This window comes from Peromyscus californicus, unplaced genomic scaffold, assembly GCF_007827085.1.
Source record: "Peromyscus californicus insignis strain IS unplaced genomic scaffold, ASM782708v3 Scaffold_4__1_contigs__length_199733344, whole genome shotgun sequence".
In the NCBI taxonomy this organism is placed as follows: Eukaryota; Metazoa; Chordata; class Mammalia; order Rodentia; family Cricetidae; genus Peromyscus; species Peromyscus californicus.
Genome location: NW_026294562.1, coordinates 117,096,791 through 117,119,849, shown reverse-complemented (window position 1 = coordinate 117,119,849; position 23,059 = coordinate 117,096,791). Strand labels below are relative to the sequence as shown.

The 23,059-nt window shown below is 39.6% G+C and overlaps 1 protein-coding gene across 7 annotated transcripts in view; it reads right to left on the bottom strand.

Moving 5' to 3' along the window:
* The window catches only part of Zfand6 (zinc finger AN1-type containing 6), a 70,936-nt gene that overhangs the window by 32,026 nt on the left and 15,851 nt on the right, over positions 1-23,059 (bottom strand). For 5 of the 7 annotated variants that reach the window (XM_052762991.1, XM_052762996.1, XM_052762994.1 and 2 more), the window contains exon 2: positions 2,910-3,070. The exons of the other annotated variants lie outside the window; for them this stretch is intronic. The gene's annotated coding sequence lies outside the window, so the exon portion shown is untranslated. The remainder of the gene's footprint in view (positions 1-2,909; positions 3,071-23,059) is intronic. 7 annotated transcript variants of the gene reach the window in all.

The window sequence follows — 23,059 nt, the reverse complement described above, 5'->3', positions numbered from 1 at the left end:
CTGTTCCCATGTGTTCTAGTCCTGATTAACAGACAGTAAATAATGATTTCCTTGAGAATGAAGGACCACATTTCTACTCGTGGTATCTTCCCCAATACCTACAGTATTTACAAATACACAGTTAGTGTCATTCTCAGTGTGGAAATCAAATACTCTGAGCCTTAGTGGGATCATCACAAACAAACTCTCTTAAAAAATATTATCTGACCTGCTCCTTTCTGAACTTGCAAGGTGTTTTGGATTAGGAAATACTATACCAGCATCTGGATGTGGCTAGCCCCCTCATTTGCATAGCATGAAGAGGTCAGATGGTGAACTTTAATCCAAAATGTAGTCACTGACAAACCTCAGTACCTGTACGACTGCTTGCTCACCTACCAATTTCACACCTAAAAACAATTATTTCATGGCTGGAGAGATGGCTCAGAAGTTGAAAGCACTAGTGTACTGCTCTTGCAGAGGACCCGGGCAGTGGTGGTGAATGCTTTTAAGCCCAGCACTTGGGAAGCAGAGGCAGGTGGATCTCTGTGAGTGTGAGGCCAGCCAGGCCTACAAAGAGAGTTCAGGACAGCCAGTGCTACCCTGTCTCAGAAAACAGAAACAACAACAAAAAGAGTGTGAAATGGGTGAATACTGGCAGTAGGTTAAGAATGAGAGGACAGGTGCGTGAAGGTCATCACCCCACTGTGCTTGGGATGTTTCCTATGGTACTTTAGCTGAGTATGTTCATGATTTCTGAATTTTTAAGCTTGGGTTGATGAGAGATGGCTCAGTGGATAAAGGAGCTTGCAGCCAACCTGAGTTAGATCTCCAGGACCACATGGTGGAAGGAGACAGTGGGGTCCCTCAGTTGTCCTCTGAGCTCCACACTCACCTTGGGGCGAGTGTGCACATGCATAATGCAAACACACACACACATAAATGTAACTTTAAAGTCTATTATTTGGGGGCTGAGAATGTAGCTGTGATAATACTTGCCTAGCATGAATGAGACCCCAGGTTCAATCCCCAGCACGACAAAAACTAAGAAAACTCAACTATTACTTTGAGGATTTATATTTTCTAGTATTATTCCTCTTAAAGAAGAAACAGAGGCTTAATAGTATCAATGATAATCCTTTGCAAGTGCTGTGCATCACTGAACCTTACCATTGTGTTAGATAGAAGTTATCGCTGCGTTTTACAAAGGCACGGAAGGGTTAAATGATTCTTCACTATCACCTGGCTATTATTAGTAATACCTAAGATGTGAAACCAGGACAGCCTGACTCTATAGTGTTGGCACTTAACCACAGCCGCTGGCTCTCATGTAGCCAAAACTCCATCTTAATCATGCTGAATAATAAATGCAGGAGCAAAAGAAGCCAAAATTAATGTATAAATCTAGGTAAGAGGGACCTGGATCAACAAGCCTACACACCTTCCCGGTAAGGTAAAGGGCAGAGTAGGGTAGGGCAGACAGAGAGACAGAGAAGAATAGGCACATCCTCCACACAAAACTTCTGTTGAAGTAGACTGTGAGGCTCCTTAGCACTGCCCTGCACACCCTTGACAAGAGTACTACAGAGCAGAGACTCACTTCAGAGTGAGAGAAGCTGGAGAGAACCTGCCACCCATTTACCCAGATACTTGACTACCACAAGCCTTCTAGCTATCAGGCTTCCCTTTCCTACAGTCTCCTTTCTGCCTAAGATGACCAGAAGTTCCATAAGTTGGTCCCAAAGGCTTTCTTCACTTTGAATTTTATTTTTGACTCTGAGAGGAAAGTGTGTTCTGATTCCCGTGTGTGTGTGTGTGTGTGTGTGTGTGTGTGTGTGTGTGTGTGTGTGTGAGTGACATTAAAGAGCAGCACCAAATTGATCTTGGCTTTACAAGTGAAGTGCCAAACAACTGGCTAAAGAGTAAAACTGCCTGTTCAATAACCCAGAGCACCAGTAAAGAGAGGCTTGTCATTCTTAAAGGATCATAATAGCACACCTCTGAGCTTCTCAGACATCCCATCTGAGTATCACCTGACCATAGAGTGGGCAAACAGAAGTCTTCACCTTCAAAGGAGTATCTGTATTCAATGTGTATGCGTCACTGCTTGCTGTGTCTTCTTGATCCCTGCTTTAAAGTATAGTCCACTTGTGATATTCAAGAGAAAGTAACTCATCTTAAATGCAAACACACCAAGCAAACAGCCTCTGTGGCTCTATGCGTTGTCACCCACAGGCTAACCACCCTGCTCCATCCCTCATACTTCCAACAAGTCATCTGTACACACCACACATTCTTCTAAAGAGAAGGGAGTCCAAATTAGAGCCTCATTCTGAAAATCCATCAACAACAACAAATTGAAGCAGAGAAAAAAGGTGACTTCCTAAGAGGATTCTTGAGGTGATAACTTTAGGAAAAGAAAGAAAAATCTCTTTCCCTGTCACTATGAATTTATCTTGTCCAAGTAGTGTAATAATAGAGTACATTACAACATTTCAAACTGCATTTAAGAAGTAAGCATTCCTTTAATTTCAGGTAGTGCTCTCTCTAAATTATTAAATTATCAGGGACAATTTTCCATACCAATTTCACAAATTCCTAAAAGAAATTTTATGGTTGGCTGAGATTAACTCTAAAATAAACAGCAATCTAAAAAATAATCTTTTTCTTTACAAGAAAATTAGTCATGCAGATTCTAACTCTTAGGATAATCTTAAAGATGTGTGGTCACCAGCATTGTGCTACTGCAAACAATATCTTATGACTAAACATCTACTACCCACTCCACCCCTCAAATCCTACCCACCAGAAAAATAAGGCTTTAAAGTCGTATCATGCTGACTTAGGTGTATCCTCATGTACTTTAGATTTTTTAAAAATTAAGTTCTATGTCCACTTACATAAGGTTACAGGCTTAAGTCTCTACTCACACAGTTGAGGTTGATGAGCAAACAGCTGTCCTGTGTCTTGAGATAGACATTAGCTTCCTGCCTTTCCTATCCTCATAAGCAGCTACTTAAAGTTTGAGTTTTATGCAAGAAAACATTTTAAAGCCTTCAGTGTTTTACTGGAGCAGACTTCAGATTCATTCCTGTAACACATTTAACATGAAACAGAGTTGAGACAGTTAAAACTTATCATGTAAATTTATCACATTTTAATCATCCAAAAGTTAAAGGAATGCTTTCACTATTTCAGTGACACAAAAAGGGTAGTAACAACCATAATCTACCAATTTTTCTACACAGGGCCATAAGCTATGTGAACCACAGTTACTTTTTATAGTCATTTGACCCAAAGTTAGTTAAACTAGGCATTCTTCAATTTTTCTGAAGCTTAGCAATTTATTTAGAATACCTGCCACAACTTTACAAGTGGTGGATGGAGGGCCTTCAGTTCTCCAAGGACAGCTCTGTCCCAGCTCTTAGAGAAAGAGGTCCTAGTCCTGTTGTGACAGCAGAAAGTGCTAGCTGACATGTGCTGTAGGGACCTGCAGCACAGGTCCCCAGCTTCTGTCTCTACAGTACCACCATGGCTGCAGACTAATCAGATCCTACTCAAACTGAACTTTTAAAGTAAAACACAAAACCAAAATGTTTAGAAATTAGGAAGTAATTACAGTTAAGATAAACTCCTTTCCAAATTTCATTAATGTATATACATAGGCAGCCATGATGACATTTTGTACTGCAGAAACAAACAAATATTTTAGTTTAAAGATTCCACTTAAAAAAAATTATACTCCTAGATAAAAATGATCTTTGTAGTATTTAAAAATTTGATGCAGGGACTAGTAAGATGAGTCAGCTGGTAAGGGCTTTTGCAGCCAAGCCTGAAGACGAGTTTGATTCCTAGAACCCACCCACTGGTGGAAAGAGAACTGACTCAAGTTGTTCTTGGACCCCCACATGCATGCCTAGGGCACATATGTACCCCTCTCCCACCCATGCCCCCCACAATAAATAAATGAATGTAAAAAAACTGATGCGGAGTACTCTTAAACAGTATTACTGCCCATATATTTATCCAATCTATTTTTAAAATTCTGGCCTCACTGATATGACAGAGCTACATAAAGGGACAAATTTTAGGCTTAGACGGCTCAATGTTTTTCTTTCTTATTAGCAATAAACGTCAGGCAAAATAAATTTCAATAAAATTCTTGAAAATCCAGATAACTACTTCCCTTCTATATGCACACTGGCTTCAATATATCTATACTGTTCTCATTGTTATAGCAAAGTTTAGGACAAGTTTTACTATTTCATGAATATAGTATAAATACTTAACAGTTGTGCAGCATGACTTTTAAAAGTACAAGAAATAACTTTGAAAATCACCAACTTTACAAGTATTACATTACCTAATGCTGAAATACTGCACATATGCTATGCTATAAAGATGACTGAGTTTATTCAAAACAAATACTTCTTTATATCCTACTTATAGAAACACAAAAGATCTAAGAAATAACATTTCACGAAGTTTGTAATTCCTAGAAAACCTTCCACACAAGAGTTTTACAGACATGCTCTACCCTCCTTCCAATAAGACTGTATGTCACATACTCTTCACAGACTATGGAACTGAGGCTCTCTCTCCTCAACTCGGTGCTCTTTAGCCTCAGGCTAGATTAGATGACAGGCCACAGTGATCCACTGTATTTACAGAAAGCCATGTCCGGAATTGAGTATAATATAGTCAAATACAACACTAGTAAATTAGCTTTATCAGGAACATGACGGGATCATGAAGCCATCTCTTTGGAGGAAATAATTATGGGAAACTGGAGAGAGCAGCCTCCAAGGGGGAAAAAAGGAACACAATTGAAATGCTGTTAAATAAAGAGGAAAGGAGCAGACACCTCACACAGTGCAAAAGTGCTTATAACACTCTGTACAAGTTCCTGTCCAACACTAGCCACTGTTTAAAGCTAAGGGACACAGCAGCTGGGACAAGTTTCCTCTTGCAGTTTTGAGCTCACACAATTAAAGCCCTGAGACTAATTACCTGAGTCACTACCATTGTAGCAAATGACTCAGGCAAAATTATCAGAGAGGTTAAAGGTGGTGGATGAAGGTTACACGAAGGCTGCTATACACTGAGTCTCAAGGTGCATCCCACAGGTGACTTAGCACAAACGGAAATTAACTGACGAGGACCCCAGCAGATCTCACACTAATCAGATAATCAAAATTTATCCCTGACAAAGACACAGGTGAACACATGCCTCCTGATGTGGTACATGGAGAAGCTCCTACCACAGACAGACATTCCTGACACAACTACATTTCCTAACCTCAGTCATGAACACAAGAATGAGTCCAATCTGACAGATATTCTACAAAAAAGTGTGCCATCCACTTCAAAAGCGTCAATGCCTGTAAAAACAAAGAAAAATTAAGAGAAGTTCCTAATGAATAAGGACAAAAAGATGTGGCAGCAAATGGCAATGAGTGGTCCAGATTGTATTTCCTGGACTGAAATAAATGAGCAGGCGGTAGTGGCGCACGCCTTTAATCCCAGCTCTTGGAAGGCAGAGGCAGGTGATCTCTGTGAGTTCGAGGCTAGCCTGGTCTACAAAGTGAGTTCCAGGACAGCCAGGACTGCTACACAGAGAAACTCTGTCTGAAAAAAAAAAAGAAAAAAAAAAAAAAGGTGGGGGGGGGGCACTGAAGAGATGGCTCAGTGGTTAAGAGCACCAGCTGCTTCAGACGATCCCAATTCAATTCCCAGCACCCACATGACACTCATAACTGTAACTCCAGTTCCAGAGGATCAGGTACCCTCATAGAAACATACATACAGGCCAAAAGAAAGAAAGAAAGAAAGAAAGCAAGAAAGAAATGAGTTAATGAACATTATAAACATTACTGGAACTGGGCTATGGTGTCCATACCTATACACCTAATACCTAGGAGACTGAAGTAGGAAGACTACCATGAGTTTGACCTGGTCTCAAAAAACAAAATGAAAAAATAAACAAAACACCCCAAGCAAACATTATTGAGAAAACTAGTGAAAATTTAATTTAGAGGACAGCAGACAATTAGACACTATTGATTACATTATCTTAAGGATGCCCTTGTCCTTAGGAAGAACATATGCTAATGTCCACATACTAAAAGAATACAAGGTAACACCATATGATGCACATAAGTCAATTCTCAAGAGTCAGGAAAAACACTAATTGTAGGTAAAAAGCAAAGCAAAACAAAACAAAACTTGTTGTGCAAGGACAGGTTTGAGTTAGACCCCCCAGAACCCATGTAAACAAACAAACAGGACACAGTGAAACACAGTTCTAAGGAGTCAGACAGGAGGCTCTCTGGGATTCGCCAGGCTAGGCAGCCTCAACTAATGGGCTGGCCCCAAGTCAGGGAAATCAACCCTGCTTCAAAATACAATACAAGGTAGCTATCTCCTAAGGAATGACACCTGAACTTGTCCCCTGGCTTCCACATCAGTATACACAACCACAAAAACAGCAACCAAAGAACATTCTGACTAGAATAATACAGTAATACTTAATGCAAAATAGTAAAGGAAGTCAGACCCTGCTAATAAGCACACAGGAGATTATTTATACAGTTGCTGTAGCTTTCTATAAGCTTAAAAACTACTCGAAGCTGCTATTCTAATGATCCCAAGCATCTAGTAAAACAAAAGCAGATTTCCTACCTTACAGCTGTACTCAGGCGGCAGTCTAAGTTGATCTGACTTATGGTCAGCACCCACAATGACTTACAGGAAACAGGGTCTGACAGAACACCACAGATGAGTGCTCACTGACACATGCCATGCAATGATGACAAGCTGTGAGGCATAGATTTGAAATTCCCTCCCTTCCTTCCCTATTGTTCTAGTACAACCTTCCCCATACTTCACCACAGTTGAGGAGGCAAACCTTTCTACCAGAGCACTGACTTTCTTAATCTGCAAGCATGTCTGTCTCCTTGCTAAAAAACTCCAAATTCAGTTCATTTTTGGTTATGCCAGGTAGCAAGGCAGAACCAAAGCAACAGCTAATGAGCAACTAAGAGCATCAACTGAAAATATCAAGACACACCTTCAACCTCACAATGTTCTGTGATGCCAACAAGAGCTGAGGAACACACACATTCACTACAGAACATCCTGTACCTGGAGAAGAAAGACACGGAATGTAAGTCATTGACTTCCAAACACCAGAGACCAATCACAATCATAAGTGACATTTAAAAAAGAGAGAGAGAGAGAGTGAAAGTAAAGAGGGAGGGTAGGTGGGTGGTGTGCCCCAGTGGTAGAGTACTGCTTTGCAGTTTGCTGATTCAATCCTCAGCAAAGACATTATAAGCACACTGCTCCTAATTCCTTTTCTTTAAAACTTGCTGAGTCCTAAAACAGCAAGCAGTCTCTGTACTAGGAGAGTCTCATAACAAACAAAATAGAAAGGAGAATGGTAAAATGTGTAGTTTGCTCTGTCTCAAAGGAGGAGAGGCAAGAATTGGAGCCTGTGGGCTAACACGAACAGGAAGGCATTCAGCTTCCTGTTCTAAGCTGGATTCAGCTTTTACCAGGAAGCGGCCATCTAGGACAGAGCATCTACCAGTAACTCAGCTGCTTCTGGGCCTTACTTCTACAGCTCTGCTATGCCTTCTTTCAAGCAGGCTGTGTAATACACTGGTCTGATATCTGGAAGTCCAGGGCACATGCTACCAGCTCAGCTCTTACAGAACACTCAATATCAAAACTTCCTCACTCCATCCCAATCCTACCCCAGGCAGTAAAAGCAGATAAAATCCTCTATCTCTGCCAGACCTATCAGCTTTTCACCCTAAGATCTAAATTTAATGATCACTTCCTTGAATGCTATATGTAGATAAGGTGATATTTTGTTTGTGCTGAAATGTGATTTTATTTGTATGTTAATAAATAAAGTTGCCTGGGGATCAGAGGTTATAGCCATTAAGCAGAAGTCTGGCAGTGGTAGCACAAACCTTTAATCCGATCACATGGCAGGCAGAGTCTGTGTGTTCAAGGACACAGCCAGCATGGTAACACATGCCTTTAATACAAGTACCGACCATAGAGACCTGGAGGTCTGTATAGACAGGCAGTGACAAAGAAGTCATGTGGTTGGGTTTAGGGCCAAGGAGAAGGCAGAACAGAAAGGCAATAAAAATACAGACACACAGCAAGTAGGTCTCTTTCTCAGGGGAAGGACGGCAGTGGCAGGAGTGGTAAGATGGTGGTCTTAGCTCTTGGCTACTGCTCTCTGATCTCTGGGCTTTTAACTCTGCATTTGGCTCTGTGTTTCTTATTTAATAAGACTGCTTAGAATAACATATACAGGTAGATGGTAATGTCATAAAAGAATCAGAATAACATACACTATGAACAAAACCAGACCAATTCAAATCTAAAATTTAAGCTAATTTAAACCTGAAAGACCATATTTAAGAATTACAGGTATGTATACGTATGTGTGTGTGCATACATACACACAGATTTTTTTTTTAAAGTCTTCTCCAGGTATGAAGACTAATACCTGTAACTACAGCACTGAGAGTCTAAGGCAAGAGGATGGCAAATTCTAGGCAGGTTCAGATTAACAGTGAGTTTCAAGATGGCCTGGTAAATAGAGATGTTCTATCTCAAAGTAAAACAGAAGTGGGGCCCAGTGGTTCAGCCCATGCCAGCACAGCCACTATGTTGTCTGGGGCCAACATGAGTGGCCTGTACATCTGCAGAGCAGCTCAGGCTGGGAGCCACCCTGGAGAGAATCGAGGTCTCTCAGGGAAGTAGAGAGCTTAGAGTGCAGCATGCAGAACGGCTACAAGGAGGCCCTTCTAGCTAGAAACAAGCCCTTCCCAAGCCCAGATCCTGACTTTACTCTGAAGACTGCACAGAAAAAAACCTGTTGAGAAAAGCCTTTAAACTCACACAGAAGAATGTCTGCCTCCTATCTCAAGAAAACTCTTCTCTAGCCAAATGACTAAGATATTTAGCTTTCTTTCACGGCCTATTCCAAAAGCCAAATATCTACAGAAACTAAAAAACTGCAAGACCAATACAGCTGTGGAGACAACAAGCCCCTCCCCAAGTCTTAACCAGTTAGAACTCCATGTAAATTTTAAATTCCACCACTCACCTAACAGCAACAAAAATGTAGTAACAGAGCTCTTAAACACCATGATCAGGTTTCTTAAAAGCTACCAATAATTACCAAACTTTTTTCTCCTATAAGTCCTCTGATCATTCATCCTGACTGGTAGTTATCTAACAAATGCTATATGCTGGTAGTGGGATACATTTGTGTGAAGAAAACTAAATACAGAATCATCAGCATTTCTCAAAAAGAAAGCAGAGGTCAATAAGTTGTATTCTATTCTATGCCATTCAACCCATTACACTTTGAGCCTGTCTTGTCCATGACTGCATGGCACTTCTAGTTTCTAGCCTGTTTAAAGCAGAGGTTTTAACAGACACATTAGAGGGTTTGTGTGATAGGCTAACATCTGACTTGCATTTTGCCACACCACAAAAACTTTGATCTCCTACACAGAAAGTATACCAAATACAATCACTCTCACAAAATTCAAGTTACCAATGTCTATTCCACCATTAATTTTTGTAGAGTCAATAACAGAATGCTCTAATAGTATGGCATACACTACCTTGGTCTAAATTAGCTCCTTTCTTTCTTCCGGATCATTATATAACCAGCAGAAAGTTAAACGTTTAAACTATTACAGCCTAAATGTAGTACAGTAGATGACAAGTCCTTGGTTGGCAAGATTTTTGGATCTATATTTTCTCTCTTCAAGAATTTAATGGTACCCAAAAGTCATTTAGGAAAAAAAAAAATCAACAAAAATTACAAAGGTGGATAAGTAGTCTCCTCCACACCCCATTACAACTCACAACGTGTGCATTTTCACTATTTCTAATGATTAAAAAAAAAATCACTACCACCTTTACCAGTTTCAAAGCTTTCTTTAACCAGGAAAAAAGGTACAAACACTTTAACTCTGAAGCTACTGAACAGTCAATTAGACTGATTTGCCCTGACCTGGCCTCAACACTGCATGGCCACAACCTTGACAACTCAAGCTGCTGGCGTAGGAAGACCTGATAGGTCGAACTCTTGTCACCCCAAGACCAGGCTTTTCTCTTCTGATTTGCTTGAGGCTAGAAAAGCCACAAAATAAACTGCTAGGTAATAGGCTCTCTGATGTCAGCTAGCACCCAATTCCCACTTCTCTAGCACAGGGCTCAGTAATAGCTTTTTATTGTTCTTAAGCTTGAAATCCACTACACTCCAGCACTGACCTCAATACAAGGAAGTCAGGGTATCCAAGGCCTACCGCCTTTAAATTGGTTAGAACCAAAGATTAAAGAGATGGCTTAGTAGGTAAAAGTGTTTGCTGTGCAAGCCACAAGACCTGAGTTCAGTTTCTGCAACCCACATTTAAAAAGCTAGATGTGATAGCTTACACCTATAATCCCAGCATTCCTATGGAAGTTCATGGGCCAGCTAGCCTGGAGCACAGAGTGGAAGAAATATGAGAGACTGCTTCAAGAAGGTGGACAAGAACCAACTCCCAAAAGGTATCCTGACGTCTATACACAACTGTCCACCAATAAATAAATTAAAAACAAAAGTCAAGACAAAGTTATTCTATTATTATTTTGTAAAATAAAGAAGAATGGAAGTCAAAGTTTCAAGGGATAAAATTTAAAATACTGGGAATTTCCTGAAATGGTCATCGAACATTTTTTGCTATGTGACCTTTGAGATGGGTGTCTCAAAGCCAGAATCAAAAGCATCAGAGATGTAAATCCCTTGACCTACTACTCTATTTCTAGAGAACTGGCTTCTGAAAACCATTCAAAGCTAGCATGTCCTAGCTAGTTCTCAGGGATTCTTAAGACTCTTCATGAATCATAAAGAGAAAGGGAAAAGTTTAGCACAGACACAGTTAAGTACGTATTTGTAGTAGAAATGAAAATGGTTTTAAATTATTGTAAAGGTGGTAACTTCTAATTATTTCAGTCTACCAAAAGGCCAAACTATACATCGCCTGAAAGAGATCCTTCAGCCTTGTTAATCAAAAAACTGGTGTTGACTGAATGTTGGCTCACATTATCAGGGAGGCTGGGTAGAGGCAGGAAAGCTGTCAGAAGTTTATGACCAAATAGTGCTACATAGTGAAATTCTGTCTTAAAACAAACAACAAACAACAACAACAACAACAACAAAACCACAAGAACGAATAAAGAGTGGAAGGAAAGCATCCACATTTAATGATTCAGGAAAAGTCCAACTTTTCATTTGTCATTATTTGTTTTTTGACATGTCTCACTAAGTAGCACAGGGTGGCCTTGAACTACTAAACCATCTGCCTAAGTCTCTGGAGTGCTGAGACAGGTATGCAATCACCATGCTTAGCTAATGCCAGCTCTTAAAACTTTTCTCTTGTTTTGAGTTACTGCATTCCCAAAAGAATTCCGTAAGGGTAAACAAACAAACAAACAAAACAAAACCTCCACTGTAAACTTTAGAGAAACAGTATTTGCGACTGTAGTATTTATAAATGCTTTGGGTTAGTTAAAAATAAAGTGTGCTGGGGCCGGGATGCAGCTCAATTGGTAAAGTGTCTTACCATCACAGATGAAGCCCTGAGCTCAGCCCAAGCACAACATAAACTGGGCACAGTGGCACACACTTGAAATTCCAGTACCTGGCAGAACCAGAAGTTCAAGGTCATTCTTGGGCTAGACAGCAAGTTTGAGGGCACCCACCTAAGACCCTACCTTAAAAAGTAATGTGGCTATTACTAATCATAAATAGCTGGTAGGGGCCAAGTTGTATTTACCACCATCTTACTATTTAGAAGGGTAACTAAATCTTTACGTGAATACTCAAACTAATACTCAAATTTCATGGGAAATGAGGTAAAACTTGAAGGAGGTGAGATTAAAGCCCATATGGGGAAGTTCTTTAGGTGGTCTGTCTTGAACTAATGCAGTAGAAGTCTTCTGCTAGGAGGATGATGGTCCATTTCATATGCTTTGTTCTGAACTACTGGACAGACACTGTGATAGTAAATAAAAGGGGCACAGGGACTTCCAAATTCAACACTGCAGAGAAAAAAGTTGCTCTCAAAACACAATTTATATTGTCATATGAAACCTAATTTTTACAACTATGTGACACTAAAATGTTTTATTCTAATGCAACAAGACAAAAATTAAAAGAGCCTGAGAGCCAGCGATCACTCAGCAAGTAAACAGCCTGGCAGCCTGACTTTGATCCCCAGAACCCAAGTAAAGACGGAAGGACAGAATCCATTCCACAAAGTTGTCCTTTGACCTCAACACACGTTACACAAAATAATAGCACAAGCTCTGTCTTATAATTAAACATATATATTCACGGACATGATGACGGAAAACAATGGTAAATGACATGGTAAAAGGAAAAGCAAATTCAAGTCAACAGATTAGAAGAAAGGTGCCTATAACAGTGTGAGTCATGTTTATAGATGCCCAGAAGTTGTCAAGAAAAAAGTCAACTTTTTTTCCTTTTGCATGTGTGTGTATATGGCATATGGACATGTGCATGTTTCAGTATGACTACACAAGGGTGCATCTGTGTACTCACATGGAGGCCAGAGGCTGACACTGAATGCTCTCCTTGATCATTTGCCATCTTAGTATTAAGGCAAAAGCCAGGGCTTGCCCATTTGGGTAGCCTGGCTAGTCAGCTTACCACCGGGATTCCATCTCTGTCTCTAGAGCATTGGGGTTACAGGTGGGCTGCTGCACCCTGTAATTTATGTGGTGCTTGGGCATCAGAATTCTGGTTCACCTGCTTGGGCAGGAAATACTTTTTCCTCTCCAATCAAGGAAGACAGAAGTTTTTATAGAGACAACCTAGGCATCCTCTCTGCCCACCATACTCCCCTCACATGAAAGGACTTAAAGAACAAACAAAAGTTAAGTTTCTTGAGCAAAATAGATCAAGCAAGGAAACAGATTTCTATGAAACTGCTACAGACTACAGAAGAGATGGTCTCCTGCAAATAGCAACACCGTGAAACCAGCCGCCAGAAAGTAGGTGGTGTTTTTGGTGGGAATATACAAAAGCCTCTCTCTGAGAGCCTCCTCTGTAAAGCCAGCATCGGCTAGACACCTGGCAAACCTCTCAAAATCACTTTCCATTTGAGAAATCACAATTTTCAGCATGTCACATATGGTCCATAATTAGTCCATTGCACTTATAAAAAATGTCTATTTTGTAACCTAACCAGCAAAGCCAGTATTCTCTGGCTTTACTCCAGTTTGAGTACTCCAGCTGAGGTTAAGCTGGAAAAGCTGTGGTATACAGGAAAACTCTCTTGGGGAGAAAAAACTCCTAGCTTCATTTACTCTCTCTACCCCAATTATTTCCAGAGTGAGAACCTGATCCACATGAGAATACCGCTCATGCTTCTCTCCCACAGTGGGAGAAGAGCCCAGAAAGGTCTGCTACACCAAGAGGGCAGCCAGAGGCCTAGATGTTCCATGGGCGCTCCGCTCTCCGAGCTCTTTTTTTCTTTGGATGGCATAATGCATCAGAATTTCACAGAACAAAGTCACAAAAGGCCTGTGTTTTGGATTATTTCAAGACATTCACACTTTTCAGGAATGAGAACTTCTATCTTTAAGTCAGTTCTTTTCCTGTCTTTTCTCTTTCTCAACTATAAAACCAACTCCTATGAAGTCCATCAGAGGGGTGGATTGCAGAGTCAGAAAACACCTTCAGATCAAATAAATGACATGTCTCAGTTAGGCTTTCTATTGCTATGATGTAACAACACGACCAAAAGCAAGTTGGGGGTTGGGGGGAGGACTTATTTGGCTTATGATTCCACATCACAGTTCATCACAGAAGAAAGTCAGGGCAGGAACTCAAAACAGGGGAAGAACTCAGCAGGAGCGGATTCAGAGGCTATGGAGGGGTACTGCTTACTGGCTTGCTCCACATGGCTTGTTCAACCTGCCTTCTTATAGCATCACCCACAAAAGGTGGGGCCCTCCCACATCAATCACTAATTAAGAAAATGTCCTACAGGCTTTTCTACAGAATGAATTTATGGGAGGCATTTTCTCAATTGAAGCTCCTTCCTGTCAGATGACTCTAGATGTGTGGTACTGACATAAAAAACTAGCCAGCACATGATGAAATAACCAGATTTCTTGAGATTATGCTTTTAGAAAAATTCTCAGTTCAGCTGGAGAAGTGAATCAGTGGCACAGTATTTCCTCAGCATGCACAAGTCCATGGGTTCCAGCCACAAATATCTAAAAACGTGGACTAAAAATGCTGTGCTGTGTATTAATACCTTACCCAGGGGTGTGCGTATCTTATCTACTTTCTGTTTACCTGGAACATTATTTAATCATCTTTCATCTCTTTTACTCTGTTTAAGGTTCTAACAAACAACAATGTATTTACTTGAAATACAAGATCATCTTTCTTCCTTCTATCAATCAATATTCCCCTTTCCCTCAGCATAAACATGCAAAGTTCTGGCCAGAATGAATTATTCTTCCTACTGTTACTCATTATTTTAAGAGATTTGATAAGTCTAGATCAAATGACCACACAATAGTGAGGTGGATTATCATTCTCTCTGTAGTGATAAGTGCTCTAACTTATTCAGTGCTCTCTCTCTGAAAAAGTTAAGGTACTTAAAATGCAAAATAGCTCCTACTCTGTCAACTAAATAGTCATTGCAAATGATTTGTTTGTAGTCTTGAGAAGTAAGATTTCTGCACTATCAGGAGCAAAGGTTCAAACTCAGAAATGTAATCAGTTGCTAAGACTAATGGTTATACTAAGGATGTAATTAAATATGAATTAAAATTAAAATGTTTCTTATTAAAGAGAAGAATGAATCAAGGATATTGAGGACAAATCGGTAGCCTTAAGTGTTATTTTTTAATCTAAAATATTTTACTTGATTTTCACAGTAACACTGCCATTATTAAAGAGATTGTTTTACCTCAGTGGAACTTTGTGAAAACTAAATGGACAAAAAGGTCCTGGTAACCTATTCCTTTTAAGGGACATTTGATTGCTCTAAGGAAACAATTCAGATTGTTAAGAGTAAGATGTGGCTTGGAGATTCATCACATGCATGCCAGTCATTCAGCACCCTGTGGTGCCTTCTTTCCCTAGTCATATGTAGCATATTTTTTCACCCTTCTGACATAAAAATCATCTGACACTTACTGAGGACAGACTAAAAAGACAACAGAACATTGCTGAAATTTTCTGAACCCACTCTCGACCCCTGAAATAGAGTCTCATTACACTCTCCAGCTCAGCCTTGAACTCCTGGGCTCAAGTCAATTCCCCTGCTTTACCTCCCAAGTCACTGGGCCTAAAGAACCATCCTGACTCCCTGATGAAATTCTTTTTTGCAGTATTTCCTTTGGTGACTTCTGTTTGCCAAATGGAGTCAGAGCTATGATGAGAACACCTTCTAAATCAAAACTACTGAGGTGTGACCTAACATCAAGGGATATTTTAGTGGAAACCCAAAACCTTTTGGTGATGGGTTTGAGGCAGGGCAGAAGGAGGGGAAGTTATGGGGATATGGAAAAGAAAAGGAGTCCCTCGCTCAAGAGACTGTGTGAAGTCAGCTGGGCATCAAGAATTCCGGCACAAATTCCAAAATTTGCTGTAAAGACAACATTTGTTTTACATAGAGGTTATGTTCAAATAATGTTAAAACAGTAATCAATGAGCTTGGCTTAAAGCCTGAGAACTCAGGGTCTCAGGTGTGGTCTTATTCCATTCTTGGATATTTTCTGGGACTTACACAAAGACTATTAAACTTTTATTTATAGTAAAGATACCTGAACTTCTATTCTAGCATCCCTGTGATCTAGAGTTTGACCTTATCCACTGTAATCCTGTCATTTACCTCATGAATTTTCCTGTATCATTACATTTATTTGGTGTGTAGACACACACTTCCCATCATTCTTATGAAGTCAGAGGAGGGCATCAGTTCACTCTACCATGTGGGTCCTAGGAAGCAAACCCATATCATGAGCCTTGGCGGGAAGCACCTTCACCATCTGGCCCCTCATTTACATTTCTCAGCAATCCTTTGCAGATCATAGCTCTGTAACCCACAAAGTCACACATATGACTGCTGTGAACACAATAAAGCACAGCTCTATCTTGAGAAGCTCATACATGCACTTGAGTGTGCCTTCTCCTGAGTGCCTCTCTTTTTAACTCCTGCACTTAAAACCACGTTTAAAAAAAAAAATAAACTCCACGTTGGGTTCATATTAGTCCATCCTGAAATTTCTTACTGCAGTCAAGTCAAGGACCCAGTTTTACCTGAATGGAGGTGTATGAAAAGAATTCAGACTGCTATAGGCAGCAGCTTGGAGCTGTCTCTACTCCTGCCACCACTGACAGACTGACAGGTCTAACAAAGGAGCATCTCAATTTTCAGTGCTGCTTCAGGTACACGGCCTTATATTTTATTAATGCCCCCCCCCAAAGTATTTCTAAATGTTCTGAAAAAATTTAAAAAAACAAAAGAAAATTAAGACTGTACTGCCTGGGACTGGAGAGATGGCTCAGAGGTTAAGAGCATATGATGCTCTTGCAGAAGGACCAAGTTCAATTCTCAGCACTCACATGGCAGATCTAGGGGATCCAATGCCCGCTTCTGACCTCAAACCCAGGTTTGCACATGCTGCACAGACATACATATTCAAGTAAAACACTTATATACATAAACAAACAGACACACAAGGCTCTACTGCCCAAAGAGATACAGTTCCTAGAACTAAAAATCACAATACCCCATCACCTACTACTTGTCACTTTATGTTCCAAGCTCCAGTTTCAGGGTTCTAATTAGCAGCAGGGAACAAATATCTCTCCAACACAACTCTATTTAAGACCTTTCTCCTGGTTCTTTTTTTATGTTGGGGGGAGAGGGGTTGAGAGAGGATCTCCCACTACACAACATCAATACTAGAATTACAGGTGTGTCTCCATGCCTGGCTGTCTGGGTTCTCTCTGCTAAACTGTCTACTGGAAATTTACTTAGGTATCTTCCTGCCTCTGCCAGTAAAAAGACAAGGGGAAGAACAGATGAAAGCTGCCAGTGAGCTCACAGCAGGAGAGGATAAGAACAGTAGACTTTCATAATAAATGCTTTGTCCGCATTGTCCCCTCTAATCTTCACAGTGTCCTTTGGAGGTAGAAACAGGTGAGGAAATTAGAGAAATCACAGAACTGGCTCAAGACACACTGCTGGCAAGTCACTGTATTAGTCTGCTTTCTGTCCCTATAACAAAATACATGCACACTTTATAAAGAGGCTACTTAGCTTGTTGATTTGAGTCTGACAATCCAAGACTGGATGGCCCCAGAGGTCTGATCTCTGATGAGGGCCTCATGGCAGATGGCACAGCAATTGGCAGGAGCCATGCAGATCACATGATGAGACAGGAAGCCAGATTATGAAGCCATGCTTGCTCGTTTATAAATACCATTCTCAGAGGAATTCACTCCCATAGACCAATTCACTTCCTTCTGACCTAATTATGACCTCAGTGACCCAATTATTTTGTACAAACTCCTCCCTTCTTAAAGAATCTAACACGTCTCAGTATTGGTACATCCTCACCTCTGTAGGATTCAGCAATAGCCAAACCCTGCAGGGGTAAAGCAATCATCTGGACCCAGATATTTCATGTAAAAGACCAAGCAACTACAGAATGAGACACAGATTCTGATACTCATGGCCACTAATTCATTTCAAGAGGCATTTCCCTGAAGATCAAGTATTAAGTGTATATGGGTTGAGTGTACACAACACACACACACACACACACACACACACACACACACACACACACACACACACAATGAATGTGCATACAAGCACCTGATTCTAATTCTTGTTCTAAGACTAATAGATACATAACCTGAAAAAGTTCCAGAGCTGTATAATTTGAATAAGGAATGGTCACTATTACCAGAAAGATAAGAAATTTAGCAAATCACAATACAATATGAAAAACAAAAGCAGACCAAACAAACCTACATAAACAAACCTAACCAAGGAAGGGAAGCTGCAGAATAGTGACTTGCTATGTCACAGGAGAGGACTGTTTTGTTTATGATGGATGTTGCTTGGTTAGTATTTTAAATGAAGACAGACATTCTAGATTAAAGAAAGTACAAATTCAACCTAGTGTGAGCAGAGCCACAGTGGCCTACTATCCCTGACATATAAATACCTACAGGCTGGATTCTAATGGGCAGAAGAATAATAAAGTACAGTTCCAGCATTTACACAGATGTCAAGGACTAGAGCTCAAACTAGTCTAGAGGAAGCTAAGTAGAAAGCAGAGCTCAGGCAGCTACAGGGGAGGCTAGTCACTTTCAGACATGAGAAGCTACATAAATAGTGTATTAAACCACAGGAAACATCTAGAGGTGGAGTTGAAATTTCAACTCAACGTTTATTTGAATACGAACTATGAGGAGACAAAAGTAAGTACTGCATGGTCCCTACTGTGCTGTGCTTTAACATAAAGGCAAATTACTGAATTATTGCCAACTTGTATGATGAGTGAAAAAAGTTTTAAAATCTGAGTATCCTGTCAAGAATATATGAAAGGTCAAAAATACCAAGCCGAACTATGTAAAGGTGAATAATTTGAAAAGATGTACTTAATTCACTGACCAAAACATAATATATACGCAATTGTTTGACACATAAAGACACATAGATGAAAAAGCCCAAGACCATGGTGGGCCTCTTACAAAATCCTTCAAGTGTTAGGAAATGAAGGAATCTAGACATGTGCTTTCCAATACAGTATAAATGAGTCACATGGAGATTCCAAGCCTTTTAATTTCATTTCATTTAAATTTAAAATCTATCATTACCTACCATGTTAAAAACACCACTGGCCTACTATACATGTAAAGAGAATTTCCTTATCCAGGAGGGATGTGTATTTCCCATTATGAAAGGGATGAAGATGAAAGTATAGGCATTGGTGAATTAGGAGGCAGGGACAGGAAACTGAGAAAAATCCCATGACAATCTATGACAACTACAAAATGAGATGGAATATTATGGAAGTCAAAGTCATATAAAGCAACAACAGCTTAAACTAACCACACAGTAAGATGGGAAAAGGCTATGACCTAAAAGGACAGCCAAGACGAAGAATGAGTTGTAAATTATAAAACTCATAGTGAATGAGTTTATATTATAATAACTCATAGTTATTTATTCTTTGGCCATTTCATACATGTATGTATTTGGTTAGAACGTCCCCATTTCTCTCTCTGGTCCCTGTTTTGTTCCCCTATTTACATCCTTTCTTATTCCCAACATATCTCCCTACTACTTTCAGATCTGCGGTTAAAAAAAAAATTAAATTATAAAAGATATTGTTGGATAAGCCTAGGAACTGTAGCCATGCTTTTGGATTCTCCAGAAGAGCTGCCAGCCTAAGTTGTGCTGGGATCAAGAAAAATGGGCCTTGGTAGTTCATGTTCCTGGAGTTGTATCCATGCCAGTGGATGTCCACCCACTCCAGAAGAGAATTTGACATTGCTGCTGCCGTTGTTGCTGTTATAGCAGTGGTGGCCACCGCTGCTACTGTTTCTGGGATTACCATTTCATAATTGCTTACTACAGCTAGCACAGTGGAGACCCTGGCAGCAAAAGTAGCTACAACAGTTAATTAATCTTTCATTCTATTGGGCATGATAAATTTAATTCAATAGTTATATCCATTTCGACTGGCTTTGAAAATTATAAATTTATAAACTCAAAAAAAGATATTGTTGGGATACTTGACACAGCTGACTACAGATAGAAGAATTATGTAATACTATTCACAAACATCAACTCACGAATTTTGATAGTTTAATCTCACTAAGAGAATATTCTGTTCTAAGAAGTACAAAGTACTTGGGGTCCACGTCTCCAGCTTGCTGAGAAACAATTCCCATGTACACACACCGAGTCTGCCATAGCAAGACAAACTAGAACGGAGAACAGAATGAAATGGCAGACAGAGTAGGGCCAGCAGAGCTCCTGACTGTTTCCCACTTCTGCAGAAAAGCCTGAACTAAAGCTGGGTGGGTGGTGGTGCACACCTTTAGTCCCAGCACTCACACTGGGGAGGCAGAAGCAGTCGGACCTATGTGAATGAGGTCTAGCCTGCTCTAGAGAGCCAGTTCCAGGACAGCCAGGACTGTTAAACAGAGAAACCCTGTCTTGAAAAAGCAAAATCAAAAAAAAAAAAGTTTAAAATAAAATCAAAACAAAGTTTTACCTACAGTGAAGTATTCTAAAATTACAGAAAAATGATAGCTGTGTCAACAAACATAAATACATGTGATTTTCCTCTAGTACCTGAGGTTTAAAAGCAGAGTAGATGGCAGAACTGGTCACAAGTCTTATAAGCCTTGAGTAGTGGGAAGAAATATGATTCAAGAGGGAATCAGAGTTTAAAGGAAAAAATGAGGCAAGAAAATTTGAGTCTTAGTAGAATGAGAACTGGAAAGGCAGAAAGACTATATCCAGCCAGAGGTAGGGTATTAAGATTCACTAATGAACGACTATGAACATTATTAATAGTTAAGAAATGTGAATTAGCATCACAGTGAAGTATCTGCTCTATATCCACTAGGATGATTAAAATTTTAAATCTGATCATACCAAGTGCTGATGACGGGAAATAATTTCAATGCATTACTAATGCAAGTGAAAGACAGTTTAATAGTTTCTAACTGAGTTATCATACGTATGACCAAGCAATTCCACTTGTAAAAAACAAAGAACAAGCCACACACATATAGGTTTAATACAAGTAGCTAGAGAGAAGGCTTCACAGTTAACAATTAAATGCCGTTAATCCTTGAAAGGGATCTAGATTGGGTTCCCAGCACCCACATTGTGACTCACAACTATGTGCAACTCCAGTTTCAGGGAATCTGATGCCCTCTTCTGAGGCACACAGGTGGGTGCACATACATACATACAGGCAAAACACACATCAAATCACATTAAATTAGAGAGAGAGATTCCAGGGCTGGCTGGTTATATTGCTAGTGGTAGGGAATGTCCCTAGAAGGCTTAAATCCCTCTAGTTAGATTCTCAGCACTGCAAAAATAGCACGAATGTGATTCAGTAGAGGAGTTGCTATCATTGAACCAATCCTTCTCATCTGTTTTCACTACTCTGCATAGAAGCTTTCACAGCTCAGTATGGCTCACCCTCACATCATTCTGTCACTCTAGTTCCCTGGGAGCCTCTTCCCTGTGCCAAGAACTCCTTGAGTGAGGATAAGCTACTGAACAAGTATAATATAGATGGTATCTGCTAACCAGCAAGACTTTGGTTGGAATAAATTAAAACAGGCCTTTTTCTCCATATGACTACTTTACAGGTCACTCCTTTTCAGGTGAATAAAGCTTTTGATTTATAACTAAAATTGTAAAAAGGAGGCGGTTCCCTACTACTAGGCAGTAGCAAATATATATAACAAATCATCAAGGCATGTCAATTTCCCCCTTTTCTAATTTCCTGGTCTTCTCTGCTGAGATGCTACAGCAGTAACTTAAAACCACACACAATTTGGCATATATACGTGTGTGTATGTATATATATAAATAATCTTGGCATACAGATAAGACAGTATATACAATACTAACAGAATACAAAATAGAAATCCTCCAAAGTTATCAAACAGGATGAGAGTCCTTTGGAAATCTCAGCAGTTTACAAGCTTATCTGATCTGGTAAGTAGTGTGACAACCTAAGATCTCTGCAAACACCTCAGTCAATCCGCTACTAAATGATATGCATTGTGGGGCGGCCTGCAATCCCGGCACTCAAGAGGAAAATGAGGCAAGAGAGTTAAGTTTTCCTTTTAAATAAGATGCTGAGAATAATTTTCCTAATAAAATATATATCTTATACAATGCTACAGCTACTGAATATATGCTATATACTTCAAGCAACTGGCTAATAAGGTTCTACATTCTATTTATCTACATAAACTTCTATTCAAATTACATACATTATTATATAACATGATAATCTATTACAACATAAATTCTGTCACATTGTTATAACACACTGTTATTTTTCATTTTTTACTATTAAAAACTAGCTAAACATTATTTTGGATAGTAACTATGGCATCTTAAAATTTTGGACAGCAGTATGGTAGTTTCTGTTTCAAAAAAATTTAAGAGTAAAAAACAAAAAACCCTTTGGCTTCCATCAAACAACCTATGGGTATTTACTGTAACTACTTTTATTTCCAGTGGTAATTAAGAATCCACTCCGTTTAAAAAAAAAAAAGTACTAGCCAATTACCACTTCTTTCAAAACTAAGATGGAAAAGCTATTTTTTGTTGTTCCTCAACGAAGGACCTTCTGTTTTAAGTACATACATTGTAGAGTAGATGACAAAGGATGGTAAAAGGAAAAGAAATACTTGAAATGAAAATTATTCCAAATCGATGATTATTTAGTTCACCTTCATTCTTTTTAGTGATGATACTGTCTGTGGCAAAGTCTTATCTGTAGAGAAGAACTGGTAGGCAGCCTCATCTAGCACGCAGTATGTTATCCAGTAAGGCTGTTTGCCTTGTGCTCCCAAGCAGACACTTTACACACCTGGATGCAGGATAGACCTTTACACAAGGCCCAGTCTATCAGCTACAGAGCAGTCATTAGCATTCCCACAGCTCAGATAAAGCGCTTTCACACTCGGCCTAATCTTCCTCTAATACAGCTTGATCTCAAGCTTTTATTAAATGTGAGGAATTCAACAGTTCAGAAATTCAGAACATGCCACATATGGAAATTACCTTTATACTTATCTCATTCTTTCTTCTTCTTACATCATGGGGATGCTAAAGTGTCATGTCTTTTTTTTTGGAATGCTCCTCCAAAAAAATGTCATAAAGTTTTGAGACTTTCCTAAAGGGAAGAACTGTAAATAGCTGGTTAAAGAATAGAGTGTAGT